The sequence below is a fragment of the Pteropus alecto genome, unplaced genomic scaffold (genome assembly GCF_000325575.1).
Source record: "Pteropus alecto unplaced genomic scaffold, ASM32557v1 scaffold121, whole genome shotgun sequence".
Taxonomy (NCBI): Eukaryota; Metazoa; Chordata; class Mammalia; order Chiroptera; family Pteropodidae; genus Pteropus; species Pteropus alecto.
This window is the reverse complement of record NW_006434369.1, coordinates 1,009,429-1,032,048: the sequence shown is the minus strand read 5'-3', so window position 1 is coordinate 1,032,048 and position 22,620 is coordinate 1,009,429. Positions and strand designations below refer to the sequence as shown.

At 34.4% G+C, this 22,620-nt stretch overlaps 1 long non-coding RNA gene across 1 annotated transcript; it reads left to right on the top strand.

Moving 5' to 3' along the window:
* Nucleotides 1-9,850: 9,850 nt before the first annotated feature.
* Nucleotides 9,851-14,121, top strand: LOC112477631. Its single transcript, XR_003045518.1, has 3 exons — nt 9,851-10,046; nt 12,087-12,232; nt 13,795-14,121. It is a non-coding gene; the product is annotated as an uncharacterized LOC112477631 (long non-coding RNA).
* Nucleotides 14,122-22,620: the final 8,499 nt, after the last annotated feature.

The following is a 22,620-nucleotide window of genomic DNA, read 5'->3' as shown; positions in this document are numbered from 1 at the left end:
AGAGAAATCGTTTGTGGCAATCCTACTGCTCGCACAATACAAGCTGAGTACTTCCAACTCGAATGTGGCACTGGGCCATTGCATAGATTGCAGACATTAAAGAAGCTCCTGCCCTAGGTAAAATGGGTTCAGGCCTTTACGTGATCTCCTTGGCACCTCTTCTCTCTTGTCATCCACCTTTAGCTCACAGTGACCTCTGGCTGCCCAAACAGCTCCACAAGTCACCAGCCCAGGCCTGCCCTGTTCAACAGTGCCCAGTGTCCTCAAATTGACTTTGTACACGAGGTCCACCCAAATAAGCTTGTCTTTGTTTTCAGTTCCTCTCAACATTTTGTTCTTGGCTAGAGTTAATAGATTAAATTATGCTCAGGTATTAATGGGATTAATATAAAAGCTTCACAGACCCCAATAATTCATTTGTAGGCTAATAAGAATCTTAATGAAAAACCCAAAGGAATTAAATTTAGATAAAAATAATATTCGTTGAACACCTATTGTGAGTTAGCCACTGTACAGAGACTTTCTATATTTCTGTGTCATCCTCCTAACCTCATGATATGAGTATTGGTATTCCTAAAATAAGGAAGTAGTAAAGTTATAAATTTTTCACATAGCTAATTAGTGATGAAGTTGAGATTCAGACTTAGTTCCTTAAGCTCCCAGTCTGGTGATATTTCTGGGTAGAGAGTAGGTAATAGCCTAATAGTTAAGATCGTGAATTTGGAGACATGCGACTTGATTTGATACTGGCTTTATTGCTAATTGGCCGTATCACCCTGGACAAGTTATTTAATATCTCTGTGCTCCAGTTTCCTCAATGTAAAATGATGATGATGATGATAATAACGAAAATAATAGCTACCCCACAGGATGATTATATGAAGATTAAATGAGTTGGTATCTGTAAAGGCTTACAATAGTACCTAGGCTCTAATAAATAATTAAAATGTTAACACTGACACTGGACAATGGACTGTTAGTGCTGGGCATTTCTGGACCTCTAAAACAACATCATATAGAAACTGTCTACCTGATAATGCTAATGTACAGATCTTTATGTGATCCAAGAAAGTATTGTCAAGAATAGATCTTTAAAGAGTAGACATCTCAGTATTTGTGGGACATTTCAGTTATAATGTTCAATAGAGGCCAGGAGATAAAAGTATCACTTTTAAAGATCTATAGGCAATGACTCTAGCTGCTCAAATACCAGCTTGTTTTCCACAAGTCTTCTAGGACCTTCCAAATCAATTTAAGTGTCATTTTCCGATGTAACCTTCTTGGCCTACTAAATTCACATTCACTTCCATGAAAAGTTTTCTAAATTCATCCTGTATTGCTAAATTATTATTACATTGATCTGACATACATCACGTTTTGGAGTATAAATATCTTGACCTTCTAATGTGCTTTGTGTGCAGTGATACGGAGGGACGCAAATGGAGCTAGAAAGGCTTGTAGCATAATTTCCGAGAATGCAGTGGTGCCCACTGTATTTGGTGCTGATTTGATTTAGGCTGATACCAAAGCTAACATTCTGCACTAAACAAACCGTTCTATTAGCCTAAAAGGTATCACTTCCTCCATTGAAAAGTATATTCTCACGCATTTTTTAGGCTGATACCAAAGCTAACATTCTGCACTAAATCAAACCGTTCTATTAGCCCAAAAGGTTAATTGAAAAGTATATTCTTACGCATTGGTAGTGAAGATATGATTGAGGCTGAGCAGCATTACAGGGAGGAAACTCATGGTCTGCACTCCATAAATTTTTCATCAGTTTGCAAATGTGGATTTAATTCAACACAACAAACACTTATGAAAAACTTTGCCTAAAAATTCTAGTTCTATTAACAGAGTTGTATGAACAATGATACTACTGACCATTAATCCTTCTTATTAGAAGTATCAAGAGCAATCAATGGAAGTAAAGATAAAAGGACACATTGGGAGTTGTCATACCCAACTGCAAAATGCTAGCTAGTGCCAACGCTGACCAATCTTAATCAGGCAATGCAGCAACTTACTATTTAAGGAAAAATTAGAGTACTTTATGTATATTGTCTTGTTTGATATTTGCCTAATACAGTGAAATATGTATTATTTTCATCCCTGTTAGATGAGGAAATAGATACTCTGAGGATTAAGGAGCTAGCAAAAGGTCACAGAGATAATGAATCACTGAGCCAGGATTCAAATTCATCCAGGCTGTTTCCGAAACAAAAATTTAACTCTCTATGTTATTAAAGGTATATTAGAATTCAGCTTATATTTTGTACTATAGTGGAGACAATTTAAATTGCATTGTCTCATTGTGTCACCTCATTTGTTCTATGACAATCAGGAAAAGTAGTTATTACTAACCTTATTTTCCAAATGAGTAGACTGAGACTTAGAGAACTTCAGTAGTTTGCCTAAATCAGAAAATTATTAAAGACAGAAACTAAGGTTTTAATCCAATTCTGAGTCCCCAAATCATGCTTGTTTTAGGGAAAAGAAATCCACTACCAAATTTATGAATTAGTTAAAATTTGTGTTTGCTATGTCTTTTTATTTTTAGTGGGTCCTATCCCAAATTTTGTCAGGTAGTCCGTTATCACCAGCTAATCGGAGCTCTCATTAAGGAAATTAATCCAGTAATTATTTTATTCCATAGTGTTATAATTAATGAATATCAAGGGTCATACTTCACACCAGGAATGTATAGCTGCTGGTAAGATTTCAGCCACTCAAAGTTATTTTGGACTGGAGACTCTCTTTGGTCCACCTCAAAAAATGGATAGAAATACCCTGCCTAGTTTTCAGCCTTGACTATGGTAATTCCTCCATTTGCAGACTCAGCCCACCCCAGCCTCTAACACCTCCACCCTGGCTGCTTTCGAACTTTCACCTTGGGCTGAGTTCTTATCATAATATGTCTGTCTCAACCTCTAAGCACAGACACCCCCCAAAACACACATACATTTGCCTACATTAGTGTTTTGGCATAACTCCTACTGTATTCTCTATGCTGTGTAACAAGGTTCTGCAAACTTAACTGCTTGAAATAATATACATTTATTATCTCAGATTTTTATCTTGCACTTTTGGGAGGTCAAAAGTCTAGGATCTTCGCTTCAGGGTCTTACCAAGTTGCAATCTAGGTACCAGTCAGGCCTGTGTTCTCTTCAGAACTGGGGAAAGATCCACTTCTTGGCTCTTTCATAGTGTTGGCAGATTTCATCTCTTTGCAGCTATAGGGCTCCGATCATAGTTTTCTTATTGGCTATATTGGTTGAGAGCTATTCTCAGCTTCTAGAAGTCATCTCTAGTTCTTTGCCACGTGACCCTCCCTAGATGCTCTCTCAATGTGACTGCTGACTTCAAAGCCAGCAAGGGGAAGTTTCTAGTTCCAATCTGTTTATACAGAGTCTTATGTAATGTAACATAATTATGGGAATGATATCCTGTCGCCTTTGCCATATTCTTTGGTTAGAAGTAAGACACAGGTTCTGCTAGAATACAAGGAGAAAGAATTATACAAGGGCATGGCTCATTGGCAAGAGTCATTTAGGGTGTGTTGGTCACATCTGGTAACAGTTTTCTTCAACACCAAAGGCCACTCGTGCATTTCTGGGAACTGTTACTCTGAGATCTAGATTTCCTATCTCTACCCTTTTAATAGTTGAGTTGGACTGAAGTTCAGGCTTGATAGGCTACTGGATGAGGCAGTGATCTCTAAGTGGAGCTAAGCAACAGTGAAGTATTCAGAAATATGATGACAGTAAACTGAAATTGTCACATGGGACTTTTATATAACAACTAAAATGTGATTAGAACAACAACCTCTAATGGAAAATTTTGAAACTTTTTCATTTGTCCAGACTTGACTCCTCAAATAATTTTTCAATGCTCAGCTAAGGGTCGCAAGTGGTAATCTTACCTGCCCTGAGACCAGCCTTTCAACTGGCACCTGGTATCAAGTAAAATTCCAAAACCAAACAATGCTTGGCTTGCTATAATTTGTCATGAATAAGTGATTTATTTTTAATATTTTAAAGCCATTTTATGGACTTTCGAATATTTGTCTATTGCACAGAGTTATAGTCTAGGACAATTTCTAGTAAAATGTTATTTTACATTAGGTGCATACAATGATTTCTTTATTTTGAAGATTAAATATTTGTGTTAATAGAAAATTAGTTTCTTCCAGCCCTCTAAATAGAAGTTTAAAAGAGATTTAAAGAGATTGCTTTCAAGGGGTACTGAGAATTTATTCTGACTAGGATGTTTATGAGTCTCCATAGGACTGTGCCTGTCAGAAACTCCTATCCCTACTTGACTTCTTATCAGTAACTGCTTGTCTAAGTTCCCACCTATTGGTGATCATGCCCCTTTGATCCTCTGAGTGTCTGCTTCTCTGTTTATCCCCTTAGTTTGCCTCAATCTATTTGTAGGTTTAGTTCCTGGGGCTTGTCCTTTCTTAGCCCCATGCACTTGTTCTATACTGAGCTATATTTAGAAATATGACGGAGTTGGGCAAACCAGCCCTGAATGACATTTTATAGTGCATTACAATTTATAAACACTTTAACCTATTTCATCTCCCTTGATTCCCACAGTAACTTTGATAGAGGGTGCATTTCAACTTTGTATATGATAAACTTTATTGAGGATAGGGGATGGAGATAATGCAGTTTGTAAATGGTTCTTGTATTTCATTTAGGAATAGCAGAGAGGCCTAGAACTGACCACCCTGTGGTTTAACTTTTTATGATATTAACTTGGCCTAAGTGTCCATAATATTAGTTAAGTCTTAACTTGCCACAGGTTGAGGGATATAGACTTGAACGAACAACATTTTGATGTAATAACATCTAATAACACTGAAACTCATCTCTACCAAACTTAGCAAGACTGATGACCAATGCGATTGGTTTTTATTTTCACAAGACACAAATTGTAAGAGAAATTACCTTTTTTATTATTTTGAGTGAATAAAAAATGCATAAATGCCAAGTTTAGCATCTCGCTCTGCCAAAGAAGCAAATTGGAGACTGGATATGCAACTAAAACTGATAAGGGATGGAGGTAGACTTGAAAGGGCAAAAATATAGATTAGTTGAAGCAAGTTATTAGATGAGAGGAAGCTAAGCAAATTCAACTTGCCCAGACCTGTCAGAGTACTTTTCCCTGCTAGATATGGTAGAATATGATTCACACAGAATGAGTGAATTAGTGTCTTCAAACCCGGAATTTTTTTTTCTCCTTTTCTCTCTCTCCTTCTCCCCTCAACCCACAGGGACATTTACATATTAAAATTTTATATAATTCAAAAAACACATTCATTGTCAGAATGAAGATGCAAGTTCACTAAAATATGAGAATCTATTGTTTACTTTCTTAAGCAATAATTGTATTCAAATATTATGTAGTTATTTTCTATGTGTTTTGTTCTGTGGCAGGTACTGCTAGGTATAGAAACATGAATAAGAAACTGTTCCTCAAAGTGTTTACTTCAATTTAACCAAGAGGGAATGGTTAGTATAACGAACAACAGCTTAGATTCTGAAGTAGCCTTTAATTCAGTTTGTAAATAATAATTCAAAACAACAAAACAATATCTGTAGTACATAAAGCTAACCATGTAAATTCCGTGGCTTTATTAGTGACTACTACCTTTCCATAGAAGTCTTTCTTGTACTCAATTTTCCTGATTCCCTTTTACATCTCAGTTGCTCTTTCTCATATTCTTAATCTCTTCTTCCTTTATTTATCCATTAACTGTCGGCATTTCCTTGGTTTACACTTAGCTGCTCTCTCTTTTCAATTTCATGTGTCCCCCTCGCCCCCCAGGTGACTTTTCACTGCTCATTGGATCCTGGATGCTGATGACTTCAAATCGACCTCTCCAGTCCAGGCTTCTTTTCTACACTTTTTTTTTTTTTTGGCTCCCTGCTTTTAATTACTAACAAGATATCCCATAGGAAAATTTGACACATTTAAAAGCAAAATTATTGTCTTTCTCCCTAGAGTTGCTTTTGCATATATATATATATATATATGTATATATGTCAAAAATCTGGACATAATTACAAACATCTTTCTTTCTGCCAATACCTAATCTCTCATGCCCATCTGGTCACTAGATATTATAAGTTCTCCTTACTTAACATCTCTCAATCTGTCAACTCTTCTCCCATTCCAGCACTATGCCCTATTTCAAGTTTTCATCATGTTTCTCTTGTGGACTATTTTAAGGATTTTCTCATTGATCTTTCTCCCTGTGGTTTCTCCAGGTCTGTCTTCCACATTGTTGGTAGTTAAGTTAAAAAAAAAAAAGCATTATTTTATTTCTATGCTTCAAATTCACTGTCTACAAAATAAATCAATATCATTCATGCATGCCATCCAATGTCTTCTATGACTTGGTCTTTGTCTACTCACCCAACTCATCTTTCATTTTCTTCTGTGTACCAACACTGCTTCCATCATAGGTCCCTGGGTGCAACTTGCTACTTCAGGTGGTCATGCTTTTGCATTTATTTCCTCAGCTTCCTAATGCTTTCCCTCTGTCATCTGTCTTTTCAATTTCTAGTGATTCTTTAGGACCTAGGTCAAGCATCATCTCTTCTGTGAAAAATTCACATCTGTTTTTCCCCATTCTTTTCCCAAGGGACTTGATAATTTCTTCTCTTGTGCCACAATAACATCTTATTTGTTTTGCGATATTAGTCTTTTAATACAAATGTTTATGTATGTGTCTTCTTTAACTTCAATTTCTTGAGCTCACAAATCAAATATTGGTAATTTCTAAATTCAAAACCTATCACAAGTCTGTGTTATTCAGAGTGGTTGAATAAATTAAAGTAGGATTGGGTCGTGAAAATATTTTATCAAAATATTGTAACGTTTATATCAAAATTTAAGTGATATACAATATTTTGGACAAAGGATACATTCCAGTGGAGTTTGCCAATAGAAAATAATACCAGTAAGATTTTTTTGCTGCAACAACAGTGTTTATTGTAGGAAATGTACAAGTATCATATATACAGATTTTTCTTTTTCTTCCCTTCCTTCTCCTTCATCTTCCTTTTTTAAAAAAAATTTTCCTCCTTCTTCCCCTTTTGTCCTTCCTTCCCCTTTTCTCTATCTCTTTCTTTCACTCATTTTCCAAGCTCAAATTGAATCATTACTTCAGTATTTACCAGATATTAAGCATTGTGTCTTCCTCATAACTATATATTTTTTGGATAATTCTAAGTACACATGAAAGAAAAAAGTCCATCTCGACCTTTTTTTCTTATATGAATTATACAGAAGCACATGTGAATTTACCCTAACAAAAAGCAATGATTCAATAAGTTAGGGTGGCAACGTTGCAGCCAAGATAAATTGAAGCAAATGATGTGGCTACCCTTATGCCTCAGCTCAGTTTTGCTTTTGTGTTGACTGTACTTCTGCAGTCTGGTCTTAAAATTTTAATCATGATGCTTCTGGGTCTACCATAGAAAAGCCTTTCTTTTCCATTTGTGTTGAGAATTGTAGCATTTAATCTAGTATCATAAATTCTGATATTCTGAGAATTTTATAAGGGTGATGGTCAATCTCTCTGGGCTGTATATAGCCAAGATGTATTCTGTGCATGTCCCTGTACATAAAGTATTTATCGGGGCCTTCGATACTATGGAGTACATGTCATTCCATGTGTAGCCATGACAGGCAGGCACTAAAGTTTCCTTTCTGAAGCAATTTCCAATTCTATTATCAATTTCACTAAAATATCCCAATCTTAGGTACATTCTTTTGGGATAGGTAAAAGTAGCCCTTTTATGTTTTTGGTTTGCAACCAGAAAAAATAAAATTCCCTGGCAATCAAGGTGGCAATAGGTGAGTCCTGTCCCTTACAGAAGTGACTGTAACACCAGCAAGTAAGTGGTGAGGAGAGAATGCATGCAATTCTAAATTGTCTCCAGAAAATATTAGATACTTGCAAAGTACCTCGTGAAGCTTTCAATTTTGCTTTAGCTGACTATGAATCAGATATGAAATATATATTCATCCTTTCATTCTTCTCTCCTATTGAAAACGCTGAGGGGAAAAGGGTCTTATCCTATGAGAGGAACTGCATTTATTTGAAAAATTTCTCACATTGACTTTCTCTGGTTCTCACTAATAAAAACATAAAATACAGTTGTTTCCATGTGTCAATATATACATATATTTAACCTTCAACATAGGAACATTAAAAGGTGCATATTAGATTTAGTCTCTTCATTTAGAAGTGTATTACCTAAAACTTCACTTCGAAGACCTTTTTAGATTTCATCAGCCATGTATGTTCTCTCTTATCCATAAGACTATTACATCTTTCCAATAACCATGCTTTCACATTTATTTATTTTTTTCTATTACTTCATTTATTGGCTATATACTGGGAGATATTATATGCCAGCAACTATATTGGGTCCAAAGATAGAACCAAATGAAACCAGAAAAGGTCTCTGCCTCCATGAATTTGACAGTCTCATGAGAGAGAAAGATGCAATCAAAAAATTTTATGAACAAATATGAAACCACGATCACTATTGGTAGAAGTACGTGGCTCAAAGAAAGGAGTATGAGAAGGGTGATCAAGATGGTTTCTCCAGATAAGTGAACTTTGAACTGAAGAAATTCAAGAAAGTGAAGAGTTAACTAGGTGGTGAGGAAGGGAAAAGTATTTTAGGCAGAAGAAACAGTTTTCAATTTCAAGTACTTGTTTCTGATGTAACATGGAAACAATATATGCTTTTGTTAATCCCATATTTCTTTTTCTTTCTTTCTTTCTTTCTTTCTTTCTTTCTTTCTTTCTTTCTTTCTTTCTTTCTTTCTTTTTTTCTTTCTTTCTTTCTTTCTTTTTTCTTTTTTAAATTGAGATATAATGCTGTGTCAGTTTTAGGTATGAGATATGTATATATATATATGTGTATGTATGTATATATATATATACATACATACACATATATATATATATACACTGCAAAATAATCAATATATAGGTTTAGTAATCTATCACCACACATAGTTACACATTTTTTTCCTTGTGATGAGAACTTTTAAGGTCTATTCTCCTAATGACTTTCAAATACAGTATACAATACTATATTGTTCATTACTAAAGTCATCATGCCATACATCCTCATAAGGTCCTGTATCTGAATCTCAGTTCTACTCAATCTGACTGGTGGGCTTTGGAAAATTTTCATTTTTCATCCAGAGATAAAATGTACCTTTATGGCTTGTTAAGGATTATAATTAAGCTAAAATTACTAATTCTGTTTTATTTTGTTTTCTTCTTTCTTTATTTATATCAACTTTTCTAAATATAAGCCTCTTCCATCAGCCATTAGGCAAAAGGGGCTAAGAAATCAAGAAGTATGCAGTCCTGCCATAGGGTATGAGGAAAGGTTTTGAAGAAAGCCTCTTGATTTTTCAACATCTGTTTTACTCTATTAATTTAAGGTCATATTTTCATTTTTGTATAGTACTTTAGAGTATTAAACCGATTTACCTCTCAAAAATTTGAATTATCCCATTTTATTTTATTATTGTTGTCATTGTCCTTTAAAAATATACGGTTGTGATAGTACAGGTTGCATTAATGATTTTAATTCTTCACTCTTTTCTGTTACTACACCTTTGGTCATGTGACTTTGCAGCTTTTCTCACTAAAGGGGTAGAGTCTGAGCTAGACTCGCAACTTGCTTTGGCTAAGAAAGTGTCAGTTAGCAAAGGTGGAACAAACACAGGCTGAAAAAATCTCTTGTGTTTCTTCTTGCCTCTTGTTCCTCTGAAATTGCCATGAAAACATGCCTGGGCTAGCCTGCTGGAAGGTGAGACGAGACGTGGGAAGGAAAGCCAAATCGTCCCAGCTGTCCTGGCGGATGCCATCCTCATCAGCAACAGCTGGGTGAACTCTAGCCAGAACCATCCAGCTAAGCCCAGCTGAGCCACCAAGGTCGCCTACCTAGAGACGTACAAGCAAAACAGATGCATACTGTTTTAAGCCACTGAGTTTTGGGGTAATTCTTTTTTTAGCATTATTATGGCAGTAGAAATCTGATATGAGGAAATTCTTATTTGTAACTTTATTATTTCTTTATAATTTTCTTCTGCAATCTTCATTTGATTTTCCAATGGAAGCCAATTAGAAAATCGTAAAATGGATATTTGGCTATGAGTAACCTTTCAGGAGGCTTTAGATTCTGTGTAGTGTGGTTTACTTATAGTGAGACACTGGATACTTAGGGAAAAAATAATGCAAAGCTCCCCCTTTTTCTAAAAATAAAATACATAGTTAATATGTCTCAATAAAATTTAATTTTTCAAATGTGAAGAAGTTCAGATCGCCTTATGACTATGGTCTAGAAATGAAAATGCCATATGAAGACAGCATGACCAGTTGCTTTCTTATGAGAGGTACACAAACTATGCTGCTGTGAAATTTTATTGAATTTAAACTCATGTTAGTTTTATTAGTTGTAGAGAAAGTTTCTCATATTCCTTCTTTTTAGAAATGTGCCTGCCTTCTTAGGCATGGAAATGTGACTGCAGTGCCCAGTTTGACAGCTGATTTTGTATAACCACTTAATTCCACATCCCTGAAAGGAAGTGATCCTAAAAGCAAACAAATAAGAATGCCTTGAGTTACATAAGTTAAGATATTGTATACAACCAGCAGTCACACTGTGTATTGCTTATATTTTTAACTAGTTTATGTTAAAGAAGTTGTGAAATTATTAAGAGAACTTTAGTTCTAATTTAGTTCGCTTTTCCCAGCTGCTCACTTGTATCTGGTCTTCTCTCTGCCAGAAGTCCAGAAGATGGGAAAGCTGCCTGACCAGTAAAGCTCTCCAGCCTCGGAAGAAAAGGCTGCAGAATGGAAGTGTAGCAGAAGGAGGCATGGAGTGTGCGAGAGGTCCTAGTTACCTCTGAGGGCTGCTTTATTTTAGCATAGCCCATGCTCTGCAGGTCATGGCAATTGGCTTTATAAAGGTGGTGTGTTTTTCAGAAGATTAATTCCTTTCATCCAGCACATCATTTCTGTGGATATACAGCTATTTACAATGTCTTCAGTTAGTCAAAGGTTTACTTTTAGCTTTAGATAATGTTAATAGGATTATTTCATAGACCATTTAGATAATGGAATATTATACAACATTAAAAATGATGCATTTAGAGAAAATTTTAATGGCTTGAAAAATGTTTTATGATGTAGATGAAAAAGGCTTATTTAAAAACTGCACATGTGGTAAAGTCATAATTATTTGCATGTGCATTTTTTATTTGTCCTGTGAAAAAGACCAGAAAGAAATATGCAGAGTGATTATCCTTATGTGATAAATTTATGATTATATTATTAATCTCCCCACTTTTTGAATTTTTTAACTTTAAAAAGTATTAGATTAAAGTTTATGATTAGATAAATTAACATATTAATTAAAATATACTGGTTTAGGTGCACTTTGAGGACAAAGAATGTATCTTATTTAGTTCCAAATTTGAACACTTCAACAAGCAATGCTTCAAAGGTTGTATGAAAAAAAACACTTGATGAATGAAAAGGAGACCTTAGATAAGAATTCAATAGGATGAATTGGGCATTAGTTAATAAAGCAGAACACCAGGTTGTTTTAAGGTGCAGTCATAAGAAAGCAGATTCTATTTCTTTGTTACCATCATCCTTATCCTAAAATATAGGAGCTACCTGAGATCTAGGAACCATCTTTTATCAGTTACAACCTTTGGATTGTCTCTTAATTGTTTTGTGGTATTTTTCCTATTGCTAGACAGGTTTAATTATTTCTGAATGCAGCCTTTCACTACAGAAATACTACTCTAATGGGTATATAAATGTAAGAGAAGACTATGAATGACAAAGAAAGTAAAGGGAATATTTTTCCCATTTTGATGAAAACCTTATTCTTTTCCTTCAGGAAGTCTTCCTTGATTACTAAAACTACTATTCTGCTTAGCTGTCTTCCATATGTATTGTCATTCAGCCAAACACTATGCCAAATGCATACTTTGTTTTCCATTTATTTTGTTATTGTTCCCTACAGGCAGGAATCATTGCATAGAACTTTTCTACTATAAAATGAAAGCTCTGTTGTGTACTAACATGCATGTAGTTGCTTACTATGCAGTAGGTACCATTGCAAGCCCTCTGCATATGTTGGCTCATTCATCCTCTCAACAGCCATAGGAGGTAAGTGACTCTTCTCATTCCCATTTTACAGAGAAAGCTGGGTGGGGAAGTTAAGGGCCAAGGTCTCATAGTTTAAAAAGAGTGGACATTTGCCCTAAAGCCCCTAATCCTATTCGCAAGGTTATACTGCCTCTTTAATAACATTAGTAAGTGTTTAGTCAGTGTGTATCGACTGTTTGTTTAAAAAGAAGGCCCAGAGATTTTTGTGATTCCCAAATCATTGCAGACTATAAATGGAGAAGAGTAATAATATCTGACAAATTTGAGAGAAAAGTTTGGAAGCTTGATTTTATTTTAAATAAATCACGAGCAAATGTAATTTTAGTTATTGTTTGAATTACTTACTCAAGGGAAACTGAGAAAGTACGCCTTAGGGATGAGCATGTCTATACGGAAATATTAAAAAACGTTCTTGTGCTGTTAGAAGTAAACATTTCTGTCCATATAATTCTGCATTTTGTTTGGTTCTTATTTTGCATATGCAGCAGATTCTTAATATATGTTAAAAAAAAAGAACAACAGAAATAGTAAAGATGACTACTATACCTATTTATTTTTTTATTTTTAATATTTATTTATTTATTTTCATTTTATTTGTTTACTTTTTTCCCCCTCCTTTTTCCCCTCCCTCCTGATAACCTGTTTAAATGATGAAGTAAGTTAATGGGTCAGGAAGGCTTTAAAACAATACATTGAATGCAGAGGGGTTCACCAGTCTCCGTAGCTCCAGAGCACGGAGCAATGTGTTGCGGAGGTAGGCTCCAGTGGAGTCAAATAATACTCTGAGGACCAGAACCTGATCTGGGAAGGCGGCTTTGGTGCTTTCTGTCATCTGTATCCTGACTCACATGTGTGCTCTGAGTCTAATCATTTTTCTTTTCTCTGCTTGAGTTTTCTTATCTGTCATTTGGGGAATTAATAACCGGCCTTTCCTTGGAAAGCATTTTGAAACCATTCCCTGAAAGGTATTGGTTGTCCCTGTTGTTATTAATATTACCGTATCATCATTACAGGCCAGCCCTGGCTTGGAATGGAAAAAGTGAGCTGACCTTGCCTGACGTTATTGTAACCCTATGAGCCAGTCAGCTTTCTTTTATATCTGACCCCGATGGCCTGGTGCTACCCGATGAAGCTCAGCCTTTTGACAGCTGGCCCAGGGTCATCCAGTTCAGAGCAAAAGTGGGCCCCGTGGACACAACACTTTGAAGGCTCTTTGAACGATCCAGCTGGGGTGGGTCCAGGCTTTTTCTGTGCCAAATGGAAAATGAAGTCTGTGTCCGTCCCAGGGAAGCACAGCATGGGGGAGCAGCATACACCGTTCTTCCCTTTTCCTCTAAATTTATATTTAGTCTGAGCTGCTGCGTTTATATTCTTTATTACCTACCACTAACCACGAACATTTCCAAAGCCCATGTGCTTTGCCTCTTGGCTTTGAACTCTTCAGCTATGACAGAAACTTTATATTTTTTATGTCTGCTTGGCTGAAATCTACTCCTTGGGGGGAAAAAGACAGTAATTGCCTTTTGGGTGATTTCACCTCCACTAATTCTTTTCACATTCAGAGAGGGTTTTTGATAGAACCTCAAGAAACAAACCTGCGTTCTGGGCTGCATCAACATGGGAAGAGCAGACTTCATCGGCAACAGCCTGTTTATAATCTCCTGGGCCTGTTTCTGTTTTCATTTTCCTGAAGACTGAAGTGGATGTAGTGCAGAAAACAATGGCAGGATAATACTGTAATCCTCTTGGTTCCCACACGTGTTTTTCACTAGCATGAATTCAGAGATGTATCTAAGAATCTTCTGTCCCTATACCCAGGGGTAAACAAAGGATCCCACAGTCTGTTGCCTGTCCCTGTGGAATTAAAAACAAATGTATACACTATAATATTCCCGAAGATTAAGTTATTTGAAAGGCATTTTATTTTATAATCATGCAAATACATCTGTTCTTGTTTTTCAGGCTGGTAACCAGATCTCAAAGGGCTGGTAAATAACTTCTCTTTTTATTTCTTCCTTGCTCCTCTATTCTGTATCCCTTCCCCTTTGTTCTTTGAAGCATGAGAAGGGATGGGTGGGCAACTAGGCACTGAAAATCCACAATTACCGAGGGTCAGTTTTCATTTAATATTTCTTCTGATAATGCTTTTACTTGTCTGGACTTTACATGGTGAAAAAAAGGGAGGGAGAGAGGTTGATGAGAAGGTTGGCCTATTGTGCTGCCTCTAGATTCTGTGTATCTGCCCTTCCTAAGTCTGTTTACACTCTCAGTTATTTGATGTGCAGCACATTCTTCTATAAAGTCTAACTTTGAGCAGCAGTCTTTAGGCACTGGGTAGGCATACTGAATACTTCCAGGATTGAATAGTTAAAAAATCCCAGGGAATATATATATGAAATATATATTTTTTAATGATCTGAAGCCTATGGGAATATAGCTTCTTTAATTAGTGGTGACCAATTCTGTATTTTTTAAATAATCAAGTAAACTGGTTATTCATAGTATATGGAAGCATTGCTCTTTTACAGCAATAAAGTAAGTTCACATGGAATATGTCCATTTCTGGTTTACTAAACAGAGTGGCCATTGTGAATACCAATCATTGCCTTTATTTACATAAATAATATAAATGGTAAGATCAAATGTTATAATAGGACACTAGAAATTACCTGATCTACTATAGGAATTTCAGTAAAATTATATTTAAAGGGTTGGATAGAAAGGGCATTTATTTAAGAATGCCTTAACATATTTTTCATGAATACATATTACAATTAAAGACAGATTACTAGTAATTCATGAAATAAATTTACCTATTTGCATATTTGAAAATTAAAGATTAGTACATATGTAGTTTATTTTTGAAGGACAATCAAATGTTATTCTAAGACTTTAAGTTGATTAAAGGCATCTGCGTTTAAAAACATTGATTGGATCAGCCTGAAAATAAGTGATGTATGAAATTCAAACATAATGAAAAATTTAAAATATTTATAATCACAGATAGATATTTAGAAAACTTATAATGATTAAAACATTCCAATTACTTTTAAAAATTATTAATTATGGTAGTCAGATTTCTAGGCAAATCCTGACTCACAAGGAAGAAAGTTATTGTATTTCCAAAACAAACTTCTTTTAATCATTTAATAAGTGACATAATCTATACGTTACTTCATTGTAAAATAATTTATAATTTGACTATTTTATAAATAATTAACTCAATCTAATCTTTCCAGAGTCATTAAGGTTTGACTAGGTGGGAGTGACATTTTTACTAAGCCTGAATCTTTTAGTTTGTGCTGGATTCTGTCTCTCATTGCTATAAATCCAAGTATGTCTCCCTCCTGATTGCTTCTAATTGCTTTTCCCTGCAATAGACTGTATTTTGGGTTTAGTCCTTAGTCATGACATTCATTTAGAGCAGCTATTCTCAATGTTGGGGATGGAGAGTGAAGTAGAAGAAATATCAGAATCTCTGAGAAGAAGGTTTAAATTGGGTGTTGGGTTTCAAAAAATATGCTTGCCTACTTGAGAATTGATTCCATAGTGAAACTCTGTCACTAATGGGATTATACTAGGTGAAAGGGATAGGCTTTAAGCCATTGATTTAAAGTATTTGTAGCAGAGTGTTCAATTAAAGTGAATGTAAAGATCTTCTCCTCCCAAGAGGGCTATTTTCATGAGTTAATACACAATAAGAAGTGTGTGTGCATGTGTGTGTGTATGAAGTAAATTTGGAGAGATGGTAGTGCTATTATTTCACTCAAAATCATAGGACAGACAGGAACAGGAGAACAAGGTGGTATCTGTTTTTTGTCCTGTACTCAGATACAGTCTGATGCTGATACACGTGAGATGCCTCCTGGGACTCTCAGAATACTTGGAGGCACCTCAAGGGTGGTCTGAGATCCTGTAATAGGTCTCAGAGGTAACCCTGTGAAATTTAGATATTAAGGCTAACATTTCCTTTTCTCACAGTATTGAGAGACCTAGGAAGGTTTGAGTAACTTAAAAAAACTTACAATAACAATTAAGATATTGGGTATACTAGCAATTCAAAACTATGTGTCATACTCTTGAAGGATGAATTTTAGATGCAGAGAATCATTGGCGTCAAGAAGATAAAAAAATCCGGAATTTTTTTTTTTTTGAATGAAAACAAGTCTTCCAGTAAAATAAAATATTCTGAAACACTTTTGTGTGTGGATTATAGCCAGTAAGTATTTTAAACCCTGAGATAAAGATTAATGACTGGGATTGTTCCTGACTCTTAACGATTAATTGGCTGGGTGACTTTTTACAAGTCTTTTAACTCTCTGTGCCATAATTTCCCCATCAGTGGAAGAAAGTTAGTATTCATTGCTCTATATACTTCAGGAAAAGTACCTTATTAATGTTTTTTTTACCATTACTTAGTCTAGTGACTGAAGCAAGTTAACACTTATTTGTGAATCTAATTGATCAGAAAACTAAGAAACCAAGTTTCAGAAAATGATCTGAGAGTTTCCAATATTATGGCAGAAATTCTCACAAGAATCCTTATCCCCCATACTCTTTCATCTGTCTTCACCAAAACAAAACAAAACAAAAACAACACAAAACAAAAACAACCCCCCCAAAAAACTTCTATGCCTTTGAACTTCAAACACACTATTTATTGTAATTTAAAAAATAATTTATCTTTACCAGCAGGTATCAATATTTATATGTACAAAATTTCTGAATGCGAAGGAGATGAGCACTTTATGCCTCAAGAAAATTTCTGGACTACAGTACAGGGAGGGGTAACCCAAACAGAAACTAGCAATTTTGCAGAGTTGAGAGACCAGAGCTCAGAAGGTCAAGGAATCTAGAATTTGTGAGGCACAGTACTGGGAGGAAAGAGTTACACAGAGAAAAAGTACCTGAAATGTGCATAAGGGACCTCTTGAGATTGGTTGACTGTAGTTTGGAAATGCATAGGATCAAACTACACAAGGCCAGATAAGAACAGATTCCAAGGAAATAACATTACTTGGGGCTGTAAGACAAAAATTTCCAGTACTCTCACAGGACAGGGAGTTTTTAGTGTTCCCTCTAAGTCAAGCCAGAGTGAACAGACCTGCATGCGGTAACCAATAGATACGTGAATATCAGACAGAATAGATTTAAGGACAAGAAAAATTACCAATAATAGACTCATTTCCTAAGAATGAAGGAACCTCATCAAGAAGATATAACAATCCTAAATGTGTATGCAGTTTCAAAATGCTTAAAAAAACATAGTTGACAGAATTGAAAGAAGAAATAGACAAATTAAAATTTAAAGTTGCAGATGTCAATACTCTTCTTTCAGTAATTGATAGAACAAGTAGACAAAATTTAGTAAGGATATAGAATAATTAAATAACATTATTAACCAGATTGACCTACTTGACATATATATATTACTCTACCAAACAATTGCAGAAAATGCATACTTTTAAAGCATACATGGAGCATATGCCAAATAGATTATAGTCTTATTTAAACATTTCAAAATATTGAAATAATACAAATTATAGTCTCTAATCATAACAGAATTAGATTAGAAACAAACAAAAGAAACCCAGAAAGTTATCTATAAAATCCTCCAAATTTGGAAATTAATAGCACTCTTCTACGTATCTCATGGGTCAATGAAAAAATGACAAAGAAATTTAATGACTGCATGAAAACAAAAACACAACATGCCAAAATTTGTGAAATGCAGGTAAAGTGCTTAGGATAAAACTATATACTCACAGAAGGAAATAAAATGGTTTAAAGTCAGTGATTTAAGCTTGTATCTTAAGGGAAAAGAATATCATATTAAGCTCAAAGTAAGAAGTAGAAAGGAAAGAATAGAGATAAGTACAGTAATCAATTAAATAGACTATGGACAAAAACTTTTTAAATTAAAATTTAGTTCTTTACAGAGATCAATAAAATTGCTTAATGTTTAGCAAGACTAATCTAGAAATAGAAAAAAAAAATGCAAGCTACCAATATCTGAAGATGAGAACGTATGTACAAATCCTACAAGTGATAAAAAGATAAGAAAATGCTACAAAAAGTTTATGCCAATTGTAAGAAGATGAAATAAACAAATTCCTTGAAAGACAAAAACAAAGAGATACAAAGCTTACCCTCAGATAACACAAATAGCTTTATAGCACTGAATTTGTAGTTAAAATTTTTCTCACAAAGAAAATCTAGATGTCGTTGGCTTCATGTGGTTCAGTCGTCAAAAATTTTAAGAAGATATAATACTACACAAACTCTTCCATAATACTGACAAAAAAGAAGATGCTTCTTAATTCATTTTATTAGGCCAGAATTATCCTCATATAGACCAATACGCCATGTGATCATAGCTACAAAAATCCTTAACAAATAGCAAGTCAAATCTAGCAATATATAAAAAAAAATACATTATGACCACTTGGAGCTTATCTTAATAATGCAAAGTAGTTTTATATTTAAAAAATCAATCAATATAATTTACCACATTAACAAAGATAAGAAACCATGCAATTATGTCAAAAAAATGAACAAAACAAAACACAACAACCAAACCTGGGAGAAAACTTAATTTCAGGGTAAAAATTCTCAGCAACTTAGGAAAACAAAAGATTTCCTCAACATGACAAAAAACATCTCTAGCTCATTACAGCTAACATCATACTTAATGACAAAAATATTGAATATGTTTTCTGTCAGAAGGGAGGCAGGGCAAGAACATGATCATTTATTTAGAGAATCATAAGTAATCTCTAAAAAATGTACTAGAATAATAAGTGAGTTTAGCAAAGTTCTAGGGTACAAGATCAATATGCAAAAATAATTGTATTTCTATATATGAGTAGCAAATAATTGGAAGTGGAAATCAAAAGGATAACATTTACAACATGATTAAAAACATGCAATAGAGAGGTAAATATAACTGAATATGTGCAAAACCTATTACATTGACAACTATAAAATTCTGATGAGAAAAATTAAAGATTATCTAAATGAACGGAGAGATCTAACATGTTTATGGATCAGAAGACTCAGTGTTTTTAAGATGACAATTCTTCACAAATTGATCTGTCGTGAAATTCTAATTTAAAACTCTCAACAACCTTTTTTTGTAGAAATTGATAAGTTGATTCTAAAATTTACCTAGAAATGCAAAGAGAATGGTATAGCCAAAATGATGGGGAAAAAAGAACAATCTAAAGTTCTTGAACTATTTGATTTCAAGAATTACTATGAATCTTCAAAAATAAAGATAATATAATGATTGACATATAAATTAATGGAATAGAGATAGACCAACACATTCATTCTCAATTGCCAAGGTAATTCAACAGAGTAGAGTCTTTTCTTCAAATGGTGCTGGAACAAGATCTGTAGCCATACAGGAAAAAATGAACCTCAAATCTTATCTCACACTATATAGAAAAATTAACTCGATATAAGTAATAGACATAAATATATGTGCCCAAACTACCAAGTACTGGAAGAAAACATAGATATATATTTTAGAAAAAAAGATATATTTTATGACCTTCGATTAGACAAAAATTTCATAGATCACAGAAAAGGATCAGATTTAAGATCTAAAACTATGAAAACAAGCAAAAGATTTAAATAATTACTTTACTATGAACATATATGAATGGTCAATAGACACAAGATGCTTAATCCACAATGAAATGTAAATTAATACTACAGTGAGATATCTCTACACATACTCTTTTTAAAATTAAAAAGACTGAAAATACCAAGTGCTGGTGTTGATTTAGAGCAACTAAAATATTGGGTATTGCTGATGATTATGTCAAATGATATAGCCACTTAGGAAAACAGTTTGGAATTTACTATAATATTAAATGGCCTTAATAACCTTATTTAAAAAAAAAGTTTTCTGAGCCACACTGCAGCTTACTCGGTGTTTATATACTCACACGCTCTTTAACTTAAATAATTGTGTGAGCGAAAGTCTGGTGATTAGAGCCACTGATGACTACTACAATATAGTAAACGCAACTTGGTTCTGAAAAACTTTACAGTTTAGTTGAGGTGATGGGCAATTTATTGGGCTGATACAACACAATGTCCAGAAGTGTCCACTATGGGACTGTATAGGAAGACTATTGATATCAGATTTGTGGGATAAGGGAAGGCTTTTCAGAGGTAATGACAGCCAAGTAGAAACCTTAAGGCCTTCCAAATACTGTACCATCTGGCTGCTGTCTTTCTATGTAATTGTCCATGTAGCTTTTAAAATTTGTGTCAGGCTCCACCCCAAAACCCAGGGATTGGAACTACACTCCAAAGTGATTTTCTCTCTAGCGAGATGAAGAGAAATGGTCAATGGTATGAACATTGACCTTTATCACAAAACTAGACCTAGTTGTGCCTTGGCCATAATGTCTTATTTATATCTGTCTGCATAACTGTCCATAGGATAATTGAATTCAGCAGCTAAGTGCTCTATGAATTATCTGTTGAATGAATAATGAAGGGATTGCTGGGCAATACATGAATCAGGAAATGAATCCAGTGGTGGGCCACGATGCATAATGGATTATCTGGGGATTCTGGGTTTGCGAGTGAATAGTAACTGCCACTGTTTATTAAACCTAGTTGGTCTGGTGGCAGTATCATATCTGACAAGATGGCTTTTGAGTGCTAGAGTTTCGGGTTGAATTTGGAGTGACCTACATTTGTTCTACTATGCATGTTGTTCTCAAATAAACACTAAGCCTGGAGTAAAGCTTTCTAACACTTTTAAAGCTATGTAGTGTTAGGGGAAAACTAGATCTCTCCAATCTATTCATAAGCTACTTTACCAAACTGAAGATTCCTTGATATGTATATTTTCTAAAAACATGGGACATGTATATTATTTTAAAGAATTTGGTTGATAGACACAATCAATTAACAGATGTGTTCTTATTTACAACAATAGATTTAAAAATAAAATGTCTGGTCATAGCAATTTGGAATCATAATATTATTCAGATTGTGTTCATTGAGAAAAAAAGTATCGTCTGGTCTCTAAGAAAAAATAATAGTATTATTTCTACAAAACTGGTTTTAAATAATCTAAGGAACTGAGGTCATGAAAGTGGAAACAGGGATTTGGGGATCCTTTCCTTTTTTAAAAAATAAAATATAAACCTTTTTCTGTTCTCCACCTTTCATAATGTGCTTTGTTATTTCATTTTTTCTCTCTATCTTTTTTAATCCATGTGTTTTTATTTCCCATTGTGCATTATGTTCCTCAACTTGTGGAGTTTTCATATTCCCTGCTTAAATCAATGGTTCTCCAACTTGCGTATGCATCAAGTCATTAAGACGTTTTGATAAATACATATGGCTGGGCTACAACTCTCAAGTCTCTGACTGAGTGGGGAGAGGGGAAAAGATGTGTGTGAAAATTGGCACTTGTAGTAAGTTCCTAGGTGATGCTAATGTTGTAGTTATATAACCACACTCTGAGAATGACTGACTTATGTCATCCTACAGGTCATAAACAAAGGAAGTGTGAGTATTCTAGAATGGGCTAAAATGGAACTTAATTGGTCTGGAAGCCTAACTGTTTGAGAACCACACAAATATCTACAGTCAATTACTGATATTGTTTTTAACCTTGAGATCAGAGATATTTTGAAATACTTTTATAGTTGTTCCAGTAGATTGTAAATTCAGAAAGTGTATAATTTTGAACCTTTTATCATTGTTGCTTCTTCTGTCATACGTTTATGTCCTCGATTTGCATAATCACCTTGTAATTTTTTAGCTTTGCTGAATATTTTCTACTGAAAACATAAAATAGATTACATAGATCTTATAATGAAATGGTTCTGACAGTGAGGAATATGAAAGGAAATATGTTTACATTTGATAGGTCAAGAATGGAAGAGTAATTGGTTAACATAAATAAAAAAACACAGAGATCTCTTATTGTCTGTACACTTTGGGTTTCACAGGGTTGAGACGACACATCTTTACTTGCAGTCTTGGTAGTTAGACACTTTCCATATGTTTTGCCAAAGCTAACAACATCGTTAATAAATAAAAACCCTCTGGAAAGCCAGAATCCTTTTTTTTAGCATTTCCATTAGGCTTCAGAAAATCACTTTACTTCTATTATTTTGATCATACCACTTTTTGTCTTCCTTCATTTGACTCTCCTGAAGTTAACTATGTTTATGGATTTGCCCTCCAATCTTTTTCTTGTTCCTACTTGTTTTTTGTTGTTGTTGTTGTTGTTGTTGTTTGTCTTTCACAGTAATGTTGGTTTCTCTCTATTGAAACTCATTTTAAGCTTCCGGGTTACTTTTTACATCTGTGGACTTTTAGTCTTGTACCTGAAGGGAGTATTCTGTATT